Here is an 18076-nt window from a genome sequence, read left to right on the forward strand (position 1 = left end):
CCTGCAGGCTTGTGAAGCACTGCTGCCTACTGTCTCAGCCGCTCTTCAAAGAGCACTTGACTGACAGGAGCTGAGCAGTGTTTCACCCTGTGGGGTTCGTGACAGCCACAGTGTCTGTCAACACATTCTATCACTCTCTGCTTATGCAGACAATATTTTTTTCCTTTTTCCTTTCTCTATCTCTCTTTTTTTTTTTTTTCCCCTTTCCTGATGTATTCATCACTAGGCTGCAGACACCTAGTTAATCCATTTAGAACCTATCAGCTCTGTTCATCGGCTCATAAACCCATTACCTCGGAGGCGCTGTGCTCAGGGACACAGGTGCCAGACCAGTGCACAAAACCCAATTGAGTTATGTAGCAGGCAGCAAGGCCCTCGGATTCATGATTCTGCCTGCATGGGGAATTGCACGCGTTATGTGGCAGCAGCCACTTTATTAAATATCGATTTAAATCACAGCCTTTAATCAAATCTGATAGAAGACCTTTCTCACCTCCTGTCTCTCCTCCCCCTCCTCATGTCTCCTCAATGTTCCCCCCCTTCTCCCCCAGCCCTCCCCAGTCCTCTCCTGTCTCACACGGGTCTGCGATGACAGCAAAGCTCAGGAATGAATAGTTAGCAAGTAGTTCAACAGCAAACCCTTATCAACAGTAATGAGGCATTTGCGATAATCGAGTGATGAAATGTAAATGGGCAGTAATGAGCACAATTACATCCACTGGGGAACCATCAAAGCTGCTTCTTTCCTCGCAGATAGATGAGCTCTCCCTCTCGCTGCCCATTGCTGCCTCCGCTCTGAGCACGGCACGGATGCGGAGACCGGTGGGAAGGGAGGTGGCACTGGGAAGAAGAGCAGCATCTGGCGGTGCCTTGATGGAGGAGCCTGATGTCCAGGTAGAAGCCGGGCTCCCTCTGTGCTTATTCCACCTTTGATGGTTGGCCTTCGCCTCCTTCTCCCCCACCCTCCCTCCGCCCTCTCCTCCCTCCCGGTCCTTAGGGATGATTTGATTTGCTGCAATGTTTGAAAACTGCCTCATTGTGCTAACAAGATTAACTCGAGCCTATGTCTGTTTGATACACTGGAAATGTGCAGGGTGACTCAGACTGGCTTTCAGCTGGAAAGAGCCAAGAAATGGGATGGTTGCCAGGGAACGGGCCCGACGGCAGATTATGTCATCCTTGCCGGCAAGGGACCAGTGGGGAAGAACACCGAACTGTTCAGGAAAGGGGGAAACTCGGCATTTCCATAATCCAGCCGGGAAACATGAACAGATCCCAGAAACTGCTCACACAGAAATAAACACATCAAACTGCGTAATTTGGCCCAGTTACTCAGTTTATCCTGGATAATTTGTGCAACTAAATAGTGCCGGAGAAAAGGCAAAGACCCAGGGTGAAAAAGTTGGGTTGCAAAGAAACCCATGTGGAAAATACTCTTGTGGGTGCTGTGTGTTCATCAAACTGCTCTTGACTCTTTATTTCCTGGCTCTCACGGGGTCTGACTGTGGCATATAACCTAATTGTCAGTGTCCTTATTTCCCTGTTTCCTATGTTATCAATGGGGAATTATCACAGGAGTTTGTTTAAGAAGTGATCAGCTAAGGAAAGCTTATCAGTTTTGACTTATTTTTCTTCAGTCACAGTAAAGCTTCTGGTGTGCCTAAGCTCTGACAGGATGGCCAAAGTTATGCTTCTGTTACTTTCTTGCATTAAAATCCTCTTTAATTATGCATTCATTGTATCCTATGAAGAATTCCTGTGCAGAGAAATCTCCTCCCTGTGGATCACACTCTTGAAAGCCAGGCATAGTGCAGATGGTCTATGAAGAGCACGCTGCAGGACTTTTGACCCTTGGCAGATCTGCAGAGAAGAGTAGATGTCACCTTCAGCATGGCCAGAAACACACCAGCCCACTGGGGGTGCAGAAAGGGGCCACTGGCAGAGCTGGAGGCAGGGAAGAGAAGTTCACCAGTGACTGTGAACTGAATTTATACATTACAAAGACGTAGGTCTCATTTTCGATAACACCATTTCATAAACTGACTGCAAAGGGCAGGCTGTGTACTTTTTGTTTTAAAAGCATACACATTTTGCATAATTTAAATGGCTGCAAAGTCTCTGAGATGACTAGAAAGTCTCACAAAGCTAAATAGTAAAGCATGCAGTGGAACAAATTAATACTGGTGGATAGGGAGTAATGAAATAGGAAAGGGCGAATCTGTAGATTGTAATAGGTAGGATCTGAATGAAAACAAGGTTTGTGAACAAAGAATACAAGCCAGAGAGCAACAGGCTCGGGGGCAGGAAAAAAACTTGAGAGGAGATTAACTGGCAATATTCACTAAATGTTTTCAAAGTCAGCAGATTAAGGCCGAACAATCTGAAGGCTACAAGAATGAAACAGTTTTCAAATACAACTGAGTTTTTTTCTCTCAGAACACGTCCCTTTGTGGTAATAGATTCCATCAGTTACCACTTGTGCCATACTAGATGGCCTCAAACTGAGCCAGGGGACATTTGGATTAGATATTTGGAAAAACTTCTTCAAGGAAAGGGTAGTCAAGCATTGGTAAAGGCTTTCCAGGGGAGTGGTTGAGTCACCAGCCCTGGTGTGTGGATGTGGCACTGAGGGACATGGTTTAATGGTGACTTGGCAGTGCTGGGTAAACGGTTGTGTCCCATGATCGTAGGGATCTTTTCCAACCTAAAGGACTCTGTGATTCTAATAAATATTCTCTCTCAACACACTTTAATCTGCTGCCTTCTAATTTCAGAGAACGTTCCCCACTTTCTGTGTCAGAAGTGGCTCCAAATGATCAATCACGGTGCAGAAACCACATGAGCAGCGCAAACCTTGACAAACGAAGTGTGTCAAATCATCTGGGGACTAATTACATGGTTGCTGCATCTGGAAATAAATGACCAATGCGTGGGTTTAGGAAAGATCCCACAGATGATGCAGCCTGGTATGGTAGATCACCCACCCACCTGCTCTGAAGCCAACAACAGGTAGCTCAACCCTGCAAAGTCAGAGGGATGAGGATGGTCACCCCTGCTGGCTGCCACAGAAGATCCTCATGATGTCCTAATGAGTTACTTAATATTATAGACTTCTATCACCCCCGGTGTTTTTAACTGCACTATTTTTGATGCACGTTGCATTTAGAAATACGCTGGGATCTTTTATTATATGTTAGCCATGCAATAGCTGTTAAATTGTATTAGTTATTGACCTTAGCAGCAATAAACTGTAGCAAGAGTAGTCCATGGTAAACACTGCTAAATCATAATCAGCTGGCATAGTGATGGTATTTCGGACAATTTGTACCATGCTCTGTAAAGTGCACTTGATCACAGTACGTAAAAGTGTAAGAGTATACAGTTTTGGAATGGACTGGATTTAAAGACATATTCAACCAATTTATCATTTAACTTACAGCTTCACAAAAGCTATTAAACAACACGGTGAGCCTGGAGGCCACACATATGCTACAGCCCTGGAAATGCAAAGAAGTTCATTTGAATCCCTTAATAATGACCTTGACCTATTGAACAAGGTGTACTTATTGTCAACAATTCATCTCACTCTTGACCCTGGCAAAATGCCTAAGCTTTGGATACTTCTGGTGGGGGAGGAAAGGCTTGGGGTGTTTTTTTCTTTCCCCTGGTGAAATGGGCCAATTTTTTTCCCCTGTTTAGCAAAATCTGGAACACAGATCATTAGAATGCTTTTGGCAGCTAATTTGAACATCAGTGACTCAACTTTGAGAAGGAAGCCTTTTTCTGCCCTAAAGAATCTCAGAGAGTTTTCAGACTACAGTAATTGAAAAATCCCTAAACACTCACTCACAGAGGAGATACACATTACTGCAGGAACAGTCTACAAATTGTAAAGTATTCAATTTACATTCTCAGTACCTCAGGGCAGTTGTGAAGAATTTATATCTTCAGAAACCTTTGAACTAACAAAAGATAACATTTCACAGCAAAGTCTACTTGCATAAAAGTTTTTTAACTCCCTTCATTCTTATTCTGAAGGAAGTGTCTTTTGCACTTCTGGAACCACTGCTCAACACAGGTATACGAGATGCTTAAAAGGAGATGGAAATGGAAATAGAGGTGTTAAAAAAATTTAATGGACATCCTGCATCTCATTTAGAACATGAGTTCATTATTCACCAGTCCACGCATGATGTATTCTTGCTCTGAACTTGATGTCTTTTTAAATGATACTTCGGTTTGATCAATGTGCAAAGATTCTTAGTTATATTAAGGCCCTTTATGTAAAAGGCTTTATAATGTGCAGGTAACATGGCAGGCACAGCTGTACCCTGGGTGAGGGCAAACTGCACCTCGATGAGAGCAAGAGGACACCTCTTTGTCCCTGTGAGCATCAGCCGGGGCAGTGAATAGTGCCACATCTTATCAGTACCCTGGCTACATCGCCCACTGGGTCTTCATCTGCTTGCAGACATTGCATTTCAAAACAAATAGCGGTGACACTTCATTAAGACTGAAGGGAGAGTTTTTCTCATTAAGAAGTGGTTTGTTTTTTATAATAGGGTCACTACAGCGATTATATCTCTTGGATCTCTATCAGCAAATCAACATTTCTAGAGTTTTCATTGTGAACCACGCAAAAACTGGTTTATTAATTTAGGTACCTCAAAGTACCTCAAAGGCTTCATGGCATACCTTTAGGTACAATTTTAATGTTGTGCTCAAGCCACACAGAAGTGAGGGTTAGCATCCAGCTGACATTTGAGTTAAAAAGGAGACAGAGACTGATAAGTCATAGGAGCTCCAGCTCACAGAATCAGGCCCTGTTTATGTAGGGAAAATTGGTAATAGATTCAGGCATTGCATTTGCTAACTAGGAAATGATCTTTCTCTTCCTCTGCCCCTTTTCTTGATCAAAGAACACTCAACATAATTACCAATCTAATGACATCCTTTTGCTTGACTTTCTTTTTCCTAATTTCTACAGAAAAAAGAAGAGAGGAAGGACAGAAAAAAAATTTGCTTCAAGCCAACCTTAAATCTGTGATTACCATATTCATGTCCAACACTAAGCATTATGTGGAAACATTAATGAAAGTTTTAAAATGCAATCATTGGTTAAAGTTTTTTTTCCCCTTCTCTATAAAGAAATTGATAAATGTTTCTATTAACTAATAACCCAGGAATCAACAGTCTTATAAAACTGGTTTATTCAGCCCAGAAAATTAGGCAATCCATCATGACTGATTTGCTCACATTTTCCCCTGCAAATAAGTGAGATGAAAACTTTAAAACCAATAAGATAATGCACTTAACAAATTCAGCTGAGAGAGATGGATAAACTAAGATGCCACTGGCATCAGTTAAGGAAAATCTGTCGTGTTTCCAATTATTTGAGCAGATTTTGTATCCCAATTTGCTGCCAGACTGCCTGCATCCCCCACTCCCCTCTTTCAAACCAAATCATCTGATCTTAAATCAGAACAAGCTCATCATATCACACTATGGAAGGCCAACAGGGGATAAATGACACCAGATGTTATATGAGTTTTCTTTTAGGCTTTCATTTCAGACTTACTGCATTCCCCATGCTGCTTTTTACTTGTCAAAAACTAAAATGTGCTTTGATAGATAACAACCCTATTTTCTTCACTGCCTGAGCTTAGAGAATACCATTAAGTATTGATATTGATGGTGCTTAACTAGGGAATGCAACCTGGGACCACAGAAAGCAGGATCCTGGGATCCTGAGATATCTTTTGGTCCCACAGATACATTTTCAGTGGGTCCCAGGGTTTTTCTGTTGTTGCTGCTGGGGGTGGTGTCAGGATACACGCTGTGTGATTTTACAACACTAAATGTGAGCACTCAGACAGACAGGAAGAGCAAGGAGGGGCAGGCAGACTCAGAAACATAACTCTTAGGCCCATCTGCTGCTGCTGTCTGAGCTGCTGAGGGAGTCGCTATCATACCAAAAGAATAACAATGAACTTCTGAAACTGAACTGAGGCCCACTGGTACAAAATCCAAGGCACAGCATTTTAATTTGCTTTGCTTATGGTCTTCCAGAGTAATTGTGTGCCCAGACCAGTAGTGAAAAAGACTGGGAAATGGCAGAAACAAAGAACAGCAAGGGGAGAACGAGGCATGCAGAGGAGATGACACACATGGCTGCAGGGCACATGGTACCCAACCAGCCTAGGTCTGAGCAGAGAAACTTCTCTGTAAGGGAGAAACCTGATGATTCTACCAAGGTAGAAGGCATTTTAAAATCCAGCTTGGCCATGAGATGTACTAGCTTTGTTCCCAGGCTTAAAATGGCTGGCTAGCACTGCAAAGAACCTGATATAAAGTCAATGTGATCCTTGGTAAAGGGCAAAGAAATAAATTAATCTATGTCAGTCTCAATTGTGAAGGGAAAAGCCATTTCTTTCAATAGAGTCATAAATGATTGTCTTTAGGTACTTTTATAAAGCTACACCACCCTTTCACAATTGCCATGAATATTTTCATAAGTCCCTAAATACTGAATGCATTTTAACTCTCAAACCCACAGAGACAGGTGACATCACATCATAGTGGTGTATCCCACGAAGATGACAGAGATCATTTCCAGCTGGCATGGTTTGTTTGGAGGCACTACCACAGCTTTGAATACTTCAGTCTGTTGCCTGGGAGTAGCTTGCTCATCTCATGGGTGTGAGAGGTGGCAGCTTAGCCTCATTCCAATACACCTTGCAGGTGCAGTGGGGCGAATATTCACACATACTCTGCAGATGGTGACAAGCAGCTTGCTCCACAATGTGCTGAAGTCAACAAGGTGAAGCCTCAAGAGCAAAGGAAGAGATAAGGGTACAGTCAGCATGCACAGCAGCAGCAGAAGTTCTCCTTTACAGGTCAGAAATGCTCACTCACAAGATTCTGAAGCAGAATTCAACTCCATTTAAACAGAATAGCTTTCAACCCTCAACTCTTTCTGCTGCACTGGTGCTCTGCTGCTGCCTGTGCATTTCTCCCATGATGAGTCCACTTACTACCAGTGATAGCATCATCTTTGCAAGTCATGCAAAATGTGCTCAGTGAACAAAATATCCCAATAAGCCAGCAGCTGTCAGAAACCATGACTTATACCATTAAACAGCATCAGCTTGGTTTGGCTGACACTCTGCAATATCTACCTACTGCAGCACTACTTGATACTAAGAATGAACTGGCCTCTGCTCCCACCCCAGCAAGCCTTTACAGGAAAGCAGAATTCCTCACCAGCTGACTTGTGCAGAGAAGTGACAATGCAGAACACTCAGGGAATGGGGTGGAGGCCTGGCAGCAGATGCATCAATATGTTTAGGCACATCAGTCCAGAGATCAACGCCCTTTGGAGCCCGCTTTCATTCAAAGATCTGGGCCAAACACAGTGTGAAGAAAGGAGACAAAAGTAGCTCCTATGTCTGTTGTGACAACAAAAGAAACATCACTGAATATCTCACAATGACAACATTGTGCCAGACTTGACTTACCTTAGCCATTTGTACCACTGTAGGACATCTAGTGGTAAGCAGCAGCTTGAACTGGTACTTTTATGTTCCCCTCCTAGCATTTTTTAGTTTGAACATGAGCATTCTATCAGTAGTTTGTCCACCTTCTTAAGTGTGTTTTATGTCTTTCACAGAAAGCTAGCAGAATAGGGTAGAAGGTGACAAGTTGATTACTAAACAAAAATTTAATAGTGGAAGTTATTTAGGCAAAATGATGACAAAATCCATCATCTCTTCAAAGCATTGCCCCTCAAAAAGATGGTGGAATAACCTTTTAATCTTTTCTAAACTTCTAGTTGCTATAAACACAGTCAGATATGCTAGGCAGCAGGTGAAAGGAAAGATCTCCCATCCTCCATGCTCTCTCAATGCTAATTTATCATCTTTCCAAACTTCTGCTCACATGCTTTGTGGAAGAAGGACAAATTGTTGCTTTTGGATCCAGGATTACAGGACAAAAAGCCTGTGACTCGGCAGTCCTCCAGCATCATCAGGAAGGGTCATCCCTACGGTCACCAGAAATATAGAACATGTGGCCCCCAAGCAACTCTTTCAAATGTGGTTGGTTCAGAATGGGCTGTGGTGGGGAGACACATGAGAGGTGCTACCTCTCCTTCCCATCCATGTCAGAAGAGAACAAAACAGGCTTTGAAATGGATTGTCCTGCACACAAGCACCTGGTGTTTTCAGTCAACCTGATCTGGCTCTCTTGGCACCTCTGGACAGCCTTCCTGTAAGGGTTTTCTCTGTGTATGGTTTTCTCTGGTGGAAATCTTTGCCTAAGATGAACATTTTAAGTGAAACTGGAAAAAAAAAAAAAAATCTGTGAAAAGTGTTTCTGGAACTTCTTTTGGTGGGCAGCTTATTCCTCAAACCAGGAAAGGAAATTGACTTTCATAACATTGAAATTGAAGCAGTTTGAACTGCAGAAGCAAATGCTGGCAACAGACTACTTTCAACCAAACTCCAGGCTGAATATTACAAGCAGAAATTAGGCAGCTAACACTTTGGCATAATGAATCAATTTAAGAAAATCAACAGTCTGGTGACATATAAGTTATGAAAGAAGAGCAAAAGTCAAATCACTGTCTTGTTTCACTGTATGATATTCAGCACAGCTAAATCCCACCTATCCTTGCTTAGGACACCAAAAGAGGGAAATCTCCATGTTGTGTCACTGGCCTGCCTGCCTGTGGGAGCAAGCCCCTAATTTAGTTATTGCATAAATTGTGCTCTGACTGCAGAGTTATTTCCTCTCACATTTTCTCTGATCCAAGACATGCCATTTTCTGGACTGAAGATAAAGAAAGAACACTGAAATACCCCCATCAGTAACCCTCTTAAAATAAAAGTCTGAGAATTAACAGCAGCCACACAGGTATCTTTGGAGATCACAGGAGCAGCTCCAAATTTCCCGGCATACAATTGTGTGAATGTTTGCCTTCTCATATCTTTCCAGTTGAGAATGAGGCAGCTAAGTAAAGGGATTTGAATGCATATTGGCTTGCTGCCTCTGCTGTTTTGATTTGCAGACTGGCCAAGCAGAACGCAATTAGTGGTTATTGACACCTTTACAGGAAGCACTCATAAGGGAAATGGGAAATTGAAAATGTCCTCTAAAAGATGGAAGCAAAATACTGTATCAAAGCTTGCTGGTAAATAAGACGAGCCCAGAAAAGTGCTCAGTCAGAATATTTGTATTTCTGTATCATTTAGGAAAATCCTATTATGGCTTTAGCCACAGAGACATCCCTGGTGTGCAAGATAGAGGCAGTTCATAAAATACATAGCATTTTCAGCTTGAAAATAGGGCAACCTATTGCTTTCTGTAGATGGCTATGTTACACCCCAGTTCCCATCAATAGAACATAATCTCATTGCAGCAGGCAATACTCAATATCAATGAAACACTGGTATTGTAGGCATTTGCAGACTGCCAGTACCTAAAGGACAGAAAGACTTTGTGTTTTTACAAGGGGCAATATCTCTGGAACACATTTACGAAACAAGGCAGCACACCAAGGAGGCAAATGAGTTATGTGCGTGTGTCCACAGAGCTGTCTGCAGGCGTTTGTTTGCTCTTTCTCCCCTCTCTTTCTCTCTCTTCTGGCACTTTGCACTCTCCCTACCTTACATTCTCTAAGTTTCACTAGCAATGTCAGTTATGCAATTAGTCCCCTGCCAATTAATGCCAAATTAGATGCCTGCTGTCAGCGTTCCCTAGCTCTGACAGAGTGTATGGTAATAATCTGTAACCAGGATAATGCTCTAAGGAGTCTGCATTGTTCTCTGGATGGGGGAAAAAAAAAAGAAAGGAAAGCAAAAGAGAAAGAAAAAGTATGTTGCACGTTCACTTATACTATCAGCAGTCAGTGCAAAAATAAAATAAGTTTTGTTGTGTAGTTATCCCAATGATTAAAATATAATAGGCTAATGAGATTACAAAGCTGATTGTGAACAAGACCAATTGTGTTAATTGGAGGCTCCTGAATGGCAATTTGAGCTGCTGCCGCTGCTGAGTTTTGAAATATAATCAGTTTTACTAATTTTATCTGATTTCTTAATGAAGCTTGCCTTGAGCAATTGTTCTATGTGTTCTTTAGCAAACAGCGTGTGTCATAACTGCTGACATTAATCTTGATTACTTTAGTTAAAATAAATAGTTATACTTGGGCGGCTTTCAGAAAATACATCAGGGCAAACGTAATGTTAGGAAAATACGAAGCTTTACTTATATTTGGTGTTTTTCCTATATTGTATTTGCAAATTCCCAACTGTGAAACATCTTTCTTGTGTGACCTGATCTTTTTCAGACCTGTCTATCTTTTGCCGGCCCCTCAGAAAGCATTTTTGACTTCCACAGAAAGAGGGATAAAGACAGCACCATTATTACAGAAAAAATTTTACTGAGAGAGGAAAAAAAAAATTCACCAACAAAACCCATCTCAGAAAGAGACATGCAAAAAGCTTTCTCATGCATGAATCTCAAAGTTGGCACAGACATTCTCGCCACCTCATGGTCCAGCTGCCAGTACTAACACTCAAGCCTTACAGAAATGCTCTCTCTCATATAGCTTATTTATTTTTATGGAGGATTAATATACTTAGGATGGCTCTTTGGAGCTTTCACGGTGAATTTGATGGGATGCTGTACCATACTGCTGCTTACAAAGGGGCACATAAACATTAACAAAAATAAACAGTAGGAAAAGGGAAATGGAAATATAAGTGCAGTATGAATTAATGGTAAACATAGCTAGAGATTGTTCATATTTCAGAACTCCTATTATATTATGGCCTTGCCTTTACAGGGATAATCCTTTTGTAATTAAGAAAATGGCTAACTAGTCTGATAGGTATTATACATCTTTTTGTGCCAGTATGTTTATATGACAACATAATTTGCATGTACTTATTACTGGACTATAAAATCTGTGGATTTTATATGTAGTTACATTGATTAGATACTTGGATGATAAATAGAAACCATTTGGGGAAAGATGATATAGGATATATTAAACATTTATTTCCCCCCCTCTTTATGGCCAGCATTGCTTTGTTAAATTAAAAGTGTTTAGTCTGGCCTGGATAGTAATCTATGTCCAATTCAGATCTAAATATGTATAATAAACAGTCTAGCTTTTAATCTGTATGCATGTAGCAACCTCTTTAGCCACGAGGTTTTAGAAAGAATGTAGGTGTTTTTTCTCTAAGACGTGTTTTCTGGAACAGGGGAAGGTCAGTGCAAGGATGGAAAGCAGCTTCAACACAGCAACGCCAAGGACCACTCTGAGTAACAAATAGCAGCAACATTTTCTGCTCACAGACATGATGGCTGGAAGTTTAGATTTCCTATTTAAACCATGCTTCCACAGTATTTAAACTCACTTTTGCTTTAAACACCACAGTTAGAAAAGATGTCATCTTTTTATGGATGACTTTGATTTTTATGGGGAAGCTGACACCTGACGTAGTGTTTTCACTCCCTGCCCCTCAAAGTAGCTGTCCCTACCTGTTACTTAAAGCTACTCCCTGTCCTGCATAAAAATAGAGCCAAAAATTTCGAGGAGAAAAAAAAAAAAATATCTCTAACAAACCATAAGATGTTTCCAGAATGGCCTTTCCTTGAAATAACTGTAATTTATAATCATGATCCATAACCATGATTCAGACCTTCACCCAAAAGGCAGTGTCCCCATCAGCCCAGGTCCCTCAGACACCAAACAAGCTTTTCCAGACATGTTTTGAGTCTCTGGTGAGTAGGCTCACGGTTTCTTTAGAAGGCCTGCTTCACTTAATGAGTACAAAATCTATGTGAATTTGAATTTGTGTATTCTCACTTCTGCTTAATAAATATGAAAATTTATATTTAATGAGAATCTACTTTTACCCCTCTCTGCCTTCCTTAATGAGAGCTAATTGAATAGAACAATCTTCATTTGGCAGGACACATCATGAGAGCCTGTCTATACTTAGAAATTTACTGAGATAAGTAATCTGAAATGGTTGAGAAATATCCCTACAGCTTTTCTGCCCAAATAGCTGTTTCAGAGCAATTATTTCAAATGAGCTATTTTTGTAAATTTCAAGTGTATACAAGTCTCCAATCTAATATCTGGCTGGCATTACATGCCCAACTAGTTCTTATGGATCAACCTATTTGATCTGGTGAGTAAGTCACACTGTAGGAACACAAAAAAAAAGGTAACTTTGGGTCTGATTTGCCTTTATACTAATGCATGACACAATATATAAAGAGCATTACTGACAGTGATAATTTAGCTATATATGACCTGGATATAGATCCTAAAGGACCAGGGGCAAATTCAGGCCCCATGTACTTTTAAAGGTACCATAGAGACCACTTTTTATTAAAATCTTTCACCTTTTCATTTCTGATTAGGACTCAATAATTCATTTCTCAAGTGCTTTCTCTGCAATTTAGAGACAGCTAGGCTGCTGTTACTTTCAGAGGCACATTATCATGTGATAAGCCTTATTTTAGGTACTTGCTGTGCTCAGTCTAAGAATGGCTATGAAGTTTCAAAGCTCACCAGCGTTTCTTTGGGGTCTGGCAGCACACCAAAACGGCAGACTCTGCTAAAGCAGCCTGGATTGGGCAGACATGGATTGATCCTTTCTTTTTCTGTGTGAGAACCATTTCCCTCAGCATGACCACCGCTTTAATCTTGTATTTTAAACATAAACAGAATGGCAGATTTTACAGTATAATCTGCTAGGCACAGCAGCCTTTTAGAAGAATGAATCATTAACCTAGAAGCTATGTTTAAGTAAAAAGGACAGACAAGAAGACAGGGGGAGAGAGGGAGAGGGAGAGGGATTGGTTTTGTTCATGATTTAACACACAACTGTGATCCACTCGCCTCTAAAACGCATTGCTGGAGAAAAAATAAACCTCACTGTAAGCGGGGCAGGAGAAAGTGTCAATACAAAAGAGCTTGAGGAGCATGGGGAGAGAGGGGAAGGAAAAATGATTTTTAAAATTTTCTCTCCTGCTGCATTTTTGAAATGTAGCACATAATTTTATGGTAGTAATGTTCTTGCTGCCATGCTGGTGTAAAGAGACTGAAGAAAAGGCATGTTGAGAAAGGCAATGTCTCTCATTAGAGAAACTGATATAAGTGAGAAAAAATGAGGAAGCAAAATATTCCGGTTTTCCTTGTATTCAAGTCAAGCCGTTTAATGGAAACTTTCATTCCAGTACAACACCATGTCATTTCTGTTTAGAGGATAACTAAACTGCACCTGATGCTGATATATTAAACAATTTGCAGAGGGAGAGCATCTAAGATGCTTTCTTATTAATACCACTCTCCATCTTACACCAGGCTGAACAGATTAAATGCAGCTTCCACCATTGCTCAAGTTTATTTTGCATTATGACATTATTAGTGTAAGCAAGATTCAGAACCTTTGTTCTCCAACTACTCCTGAAAGTGGCTTAGAGACTAAAATGTGAAACTGATACTACTCATTTACTCTCTCTTTTCATAAACTTTTCTCTCATTTATGAGTATAAACATGTGTGTAGATGTATTGACATCACAGGTGTATAGGCAGACTAGAAGAATCTGTTTTAGCTTTGCTATAAGATATGTATGTTTGTTCTAATCACATGTACACATAAAGCTTTCCTCCTCCTTGATTGCAACAAGAAGGGTGTTAGATTGACCCATTATTATCTTTAACATGACTGCATGTTGCACTTTCAAATTAGACCCCTTAAGAAAAAAGCATGGGAAAAAAAGGAGGCCTTTCAGCTTGTCGTTGGGGTATTTTCCAGCATAATATTTAAATGCTTTGTGTAACTTGAACTTGTGCTGCCCAGTTGTTCACTGCAGTTGGTATTCCCAAATGCACATGCAACCCATGTGAACAGCAGGTTTTTTCTGCCATTTCCTGGGAATTGTTTTATACACCTGAGTCACCAGAAATGACTGAGCTAGATCAAAGTAGGGCAAGAGTGAGGTCATCTGCTTAGGTGGCTGCTCTTATGTGTCCTAATATAATTTGATGATGCAGTGAAAGAAGATCTTACTGTGACAGAATACATCAAAAGGAAGAGAACTATGTTTTCAGGGAGATGATCTCACCGGAAAAGCTTAGGCATGGCCAAGTTTATGTATATACATGGAGCTTCCTGAAGAAATGTCCATGGCTGTCTATAAATGACATCCTGCTGACCCACCTGTGATGGAGGAGCATCATCAGATGGATTCACTATTTGTTCGGGAGGAAGAGCAATATCTCTTTTTTTCTCTATTCCTCATTCTGACTAAGGCATTTGTAAACAAGAAGCAAACTCAGACAAGATGGGTTCTTACTTTTTATAATGCAAAGACCAGATTGTTATTTATTCCTTCCAAACTGATTTATTGTGTCAGCCATATTTTTGGTAGGAACCGAAGAATCTGGGGGTTTACCACCCCATCCCAGAGAACAGACTGACTTATCTCTCAGTTCTTATAACTTCTTTCACAAGCACAAAGATGAAGCCACATATCAATCATATTTTAGGTATTAGAAGTCTTTCACAGAAGACATGCATGCCTTTACCTTCCTATCCTCCTTCAAGGCATCTCTACATTTTAGAAAAAAATGGTTGCATTATGAGCCCTTCCTGTAGTTATTCAGAATTACTTTTTTAAATGCTGAAACACCTGCACTTCTGAGATGCTTTGCTTTTTCCTTTTTATCCTTAATGTCTCAAATGGATCTGATGAAAGCAGACAGCTGTTATTTTTTCAGGCAATATTTACTTAAATTATGTCATATAGCTTATATTTAGATTTTTCTTTCAGAAGAAAATGTTGTCTGAGTCTGTATCTACATGAATATAAGGTGTCTTTGTATTTAGCTTTTTTTTTTTTAATATAGCTAGTACTTATATCTTTCCACATTGGTTTTTTATACTTAATTTTATTAGGTTTTTTAACATATTTTTCATGCATGACTGTGGCTTCCTCTGTAAGCTTTTAATACATAAAGGAAGCTTATTTTACAACAAATAAGAATTAGCTAATTTCACAAAACAAAATGGAAAAAAACCCAAAAGATTAAGGTGGGCCAAAGGTCTAAAACTTGCCTATAAGTGCAGCCTAGCACTTACACAGACATGCAGTTTTAACTATAGTCCCACTGAAATCTAGGACAGGGGAACTGTATTTAGAACAGTTTTTAAGCATCGTTGACCAGCTGGGGTTGTAACAAGTTTGGCATTCAAGCATGACACAACTGTAGAGTGATTTTATTCCTGATGCCTTCTCTCAGTTGGACAAACTGTAGTCAAAGCACAATACTACAGCAGAAGGACGCTGTGAGACCTTGTTGGGCACCCAGCTTGATACCTGGGTGTAGCCAACATCAGTCAGATTGCTCCCTTACCTTCCTTTTCCTCCAGAGTTAAATCAAAACTCACAGAGTCAGGAATAGACTAACACATTTGGAACTTGGGAGCAGAAAGGCTGACTCATTTTTGTTTATGATGCTTGCCTGGTTTGTCATTTAGAAGAAAAGAGATGTACCCAGCTAAATTTTTCAACGACATGCCAGGCATGAAGGGTTGCCATGCTTCAACCTTCCTCATGGCATTATATGAAAATCTGTGTAATTCCTTGAAGAAAGATATTCACAGAGGTCACAGCAGTTTACTTCAGCAGCTGAAACCTGTTTGGTGTCCTCTAAACACTTGCATTTGGAGGAGGGTTTTTGATAATTATCTAAATGAGGTATAGAAAGTTCACAGGCTGTTCATAGGTAAACAGTGAGGACAGCTGGGTAAAGATCCAAAGGTGTGATCTTGATGGCAAAATGAAAGGAAAGAGTTTTCTGTAGACTACAGACCCCAAAATTGTTCTCAATTTTTCTTCCAGAAGAATTTGTGATCTCATGGAAAAGGAATAAAAAATTAACACTTCTATCTCTCAGCATCCTATACTCCTAAGGTACCTGTCACCTCAATGCTGCACAGATCTACTTGATCCCTGTGTTTTTAAAATGCTTATGTATTTTACTGTTGTTAACCTCTTTCAGTCAGTTTTTAGGGCCAGCTTGATTATTCACCTCATGGAACAACAGAGTTGCTAATTTAATTCCACTCCAAACTTTTGCCATATACAGAAATGCCAGTACACATACATGGGAAGACACCTTTTTACCTTTCAGATCTTAATAACTGACCTGTTTTCCTGACATGGAAAACCTGAATCCATGTATTTCCTCTCTGATTCATTCTGTGCTGTTTCTTTTGATTTAAAGAAAGTTTGCAGTAATGGGAACTAATGCAAATGTCTTTTGATAAATACAAATCCTCTATTTTCAGACTACAACTTTCAGATTTGCAGCCTTCTTGCCTGAGTAAGAAGGTTATTTTTTATTACTTTTGTTTATGTGTTTTCCCCATGTTTTTGTCTCTGCAATGCTGTGATGATTGCAAGTGGTGCTAGTCTCACACACAGGTTTTAAAAACTTTCAAATCACTGATCATTTGAAATCACTACTAAAGAAATAAAAAATAAAGCCAGCAATTTTTTACTTCAGTTTAGAATTTTTTACTGCAGAAATTTTGTTTTTAGGAATTGAAAAAGTTTTTATCTTGATTTCAATTAATTCAATTAGTTCTTTTCAATGAATAATTCAATTGCCATTATAAACCAGTTGGAAGCTTAAAAAAGTCTTGGTTTTGTTTTTCAGTTATAATGCATATAGTAGATATGAAATTAAGTGAAAACAATATCTGTTAATATATTATCTTAATATATTAAGGAGATATATTTTTCCCTTCTACATATCCATTGAGTTAAAGACAGATTTATTTACTTAGTGAGAGCTATTTTAAAGTGTCTTTTTCCTTCAATTGTAAAGATGTTGTGAGGTGTTTATAAACATTTTCTAACACAAGTACCAAAACAAAAATAGTGTACACTGAAGGGAAAGGACTTATACCACACACCATATTCTAACATTCTGAAATGTAAAAAAGGATGAAGTTAAATTATATTAAACTAAAAACCTGGCTAATTGAATGGGCAAATATGTAAAATATCTTTCTGATCAGCAACAAATACACAAAATGAGCATCTTACTTAGTAGGATATATTTAGTCACATATTTTTCAGCTTACCAACCAATTGATAGAAAGGGAAACCTTTCTAAAGGGCACAAAAAGGACAAATGCAAACAAAAGCAGAAGATAACTTAAACCAAGTTAACCTCCTTGAAGATTTAAATCATGATTAAAGCAAACATTTTAAATCCTCAGGAGTTAAATCAGATCCTAGAAAGCTTTGGGTTTGTAATCTTGTCACACATATCACAGTGAGACCCTGACATACACCTGCAATAGCAGTGATGGTTAATCACAACTGCTCTCACTTTGGACCCTTCTCCTGGTAACCAAGCTTGACAGGCACCCCTGTCAGCCACACAGTTTAGCTCTGAGCCACAGCTGGATTTTACCCACAGTGTTTAAGGAATGTACAATCCCAGAGGTTTTCAAGCTGTGACCCACTTCAGGGTGACAGGTGACACAAGGCTGGGAGCAGCATTGCTACCATGGCTGCTGGTACCCAGAGAGACCCCTGTCCCTGCTGAGCCCTAAAATCACTGTCAGGTGACAGGGACCAGCCCCCAGCACCCAGAGCAAAGAAACGAGACAAAATAATTTTCTCCCAGGGCCCATAGAGACCAGTCTTACCAAGACAACCCTGATCATCAGGTTCAGACCTATTGGCTGGAACTTTCATGCTCCTTGCAATGAGGAGGTCCCTGTCCATTCCTGCCCAGGGTTTCCTCATAACTGTAAGGCAGCAAGTATCACAGAAAACATCAACCAGGTTTTGGTTGGGCAATAACTAAACAGTATTTACCCTTTCTCAAATATTTCTGTCTCAAAGGGAGTTGCAACAATGGCTTCATCAAGGGAACTTGAAGGTAATGGCATTCCCAGAGTTTGTTCCTTTCTTTCTTTTTTGTTTCAAGCCAGGCACTCTGCTACAGGTTGAATTTCTCTAGCAAAGACC

At 40.0% G+C, this 18076-nt stretch overlaps 2 long non-coding RNA genes across 2 annotated transcripts; one reads left to right on the forward strand and one right to left on the reverse strand.

Annotated features, from left to right (window-relative positions):
- The first annotated feature begins 307 nt into the window (after positions 1-307).
- Positions 308-5303, forward strand: LOC111923978 (uncharacterized). The gene is made up of 2 exons (XR_002861386.2): positions 308-894; positions 2775-5303. It is a non-coding gene; the product is annotated as an uncharacterized LOC111923978 (long non-coding RNA).
- On the reverse strand, positions 3157-7472 carry LOC147655712 (uncharacterized). The gene is made up of 2 exons (XR_015290336.1): positions 7264-7472; positions 3157-6827 (listed from the first exon to the last, which is right to left on the reverse strand). It is a non-coding gene; the product is annotated as an uncharacterized LOC147655712 (long non-coding RNA).
- Positions 7473-18076: the final 10604 nt, after the last annotated feature.

This window comes from Cyanistes caeruleus, chromosome 1 (genome assembly GCF_971803275.1).
Source record: "Cyanistes caeruleus chromosome 1, bCyaCae1.hap1.1, whole genome shotgun sequence".
In the NCBI taxonomy this organism is placed as follows: Eukaryota; Metazoa; Chordata; class Aves; order Passeriformes; family Paridae; genus Cyanistes; species Cyanistes caeruleus.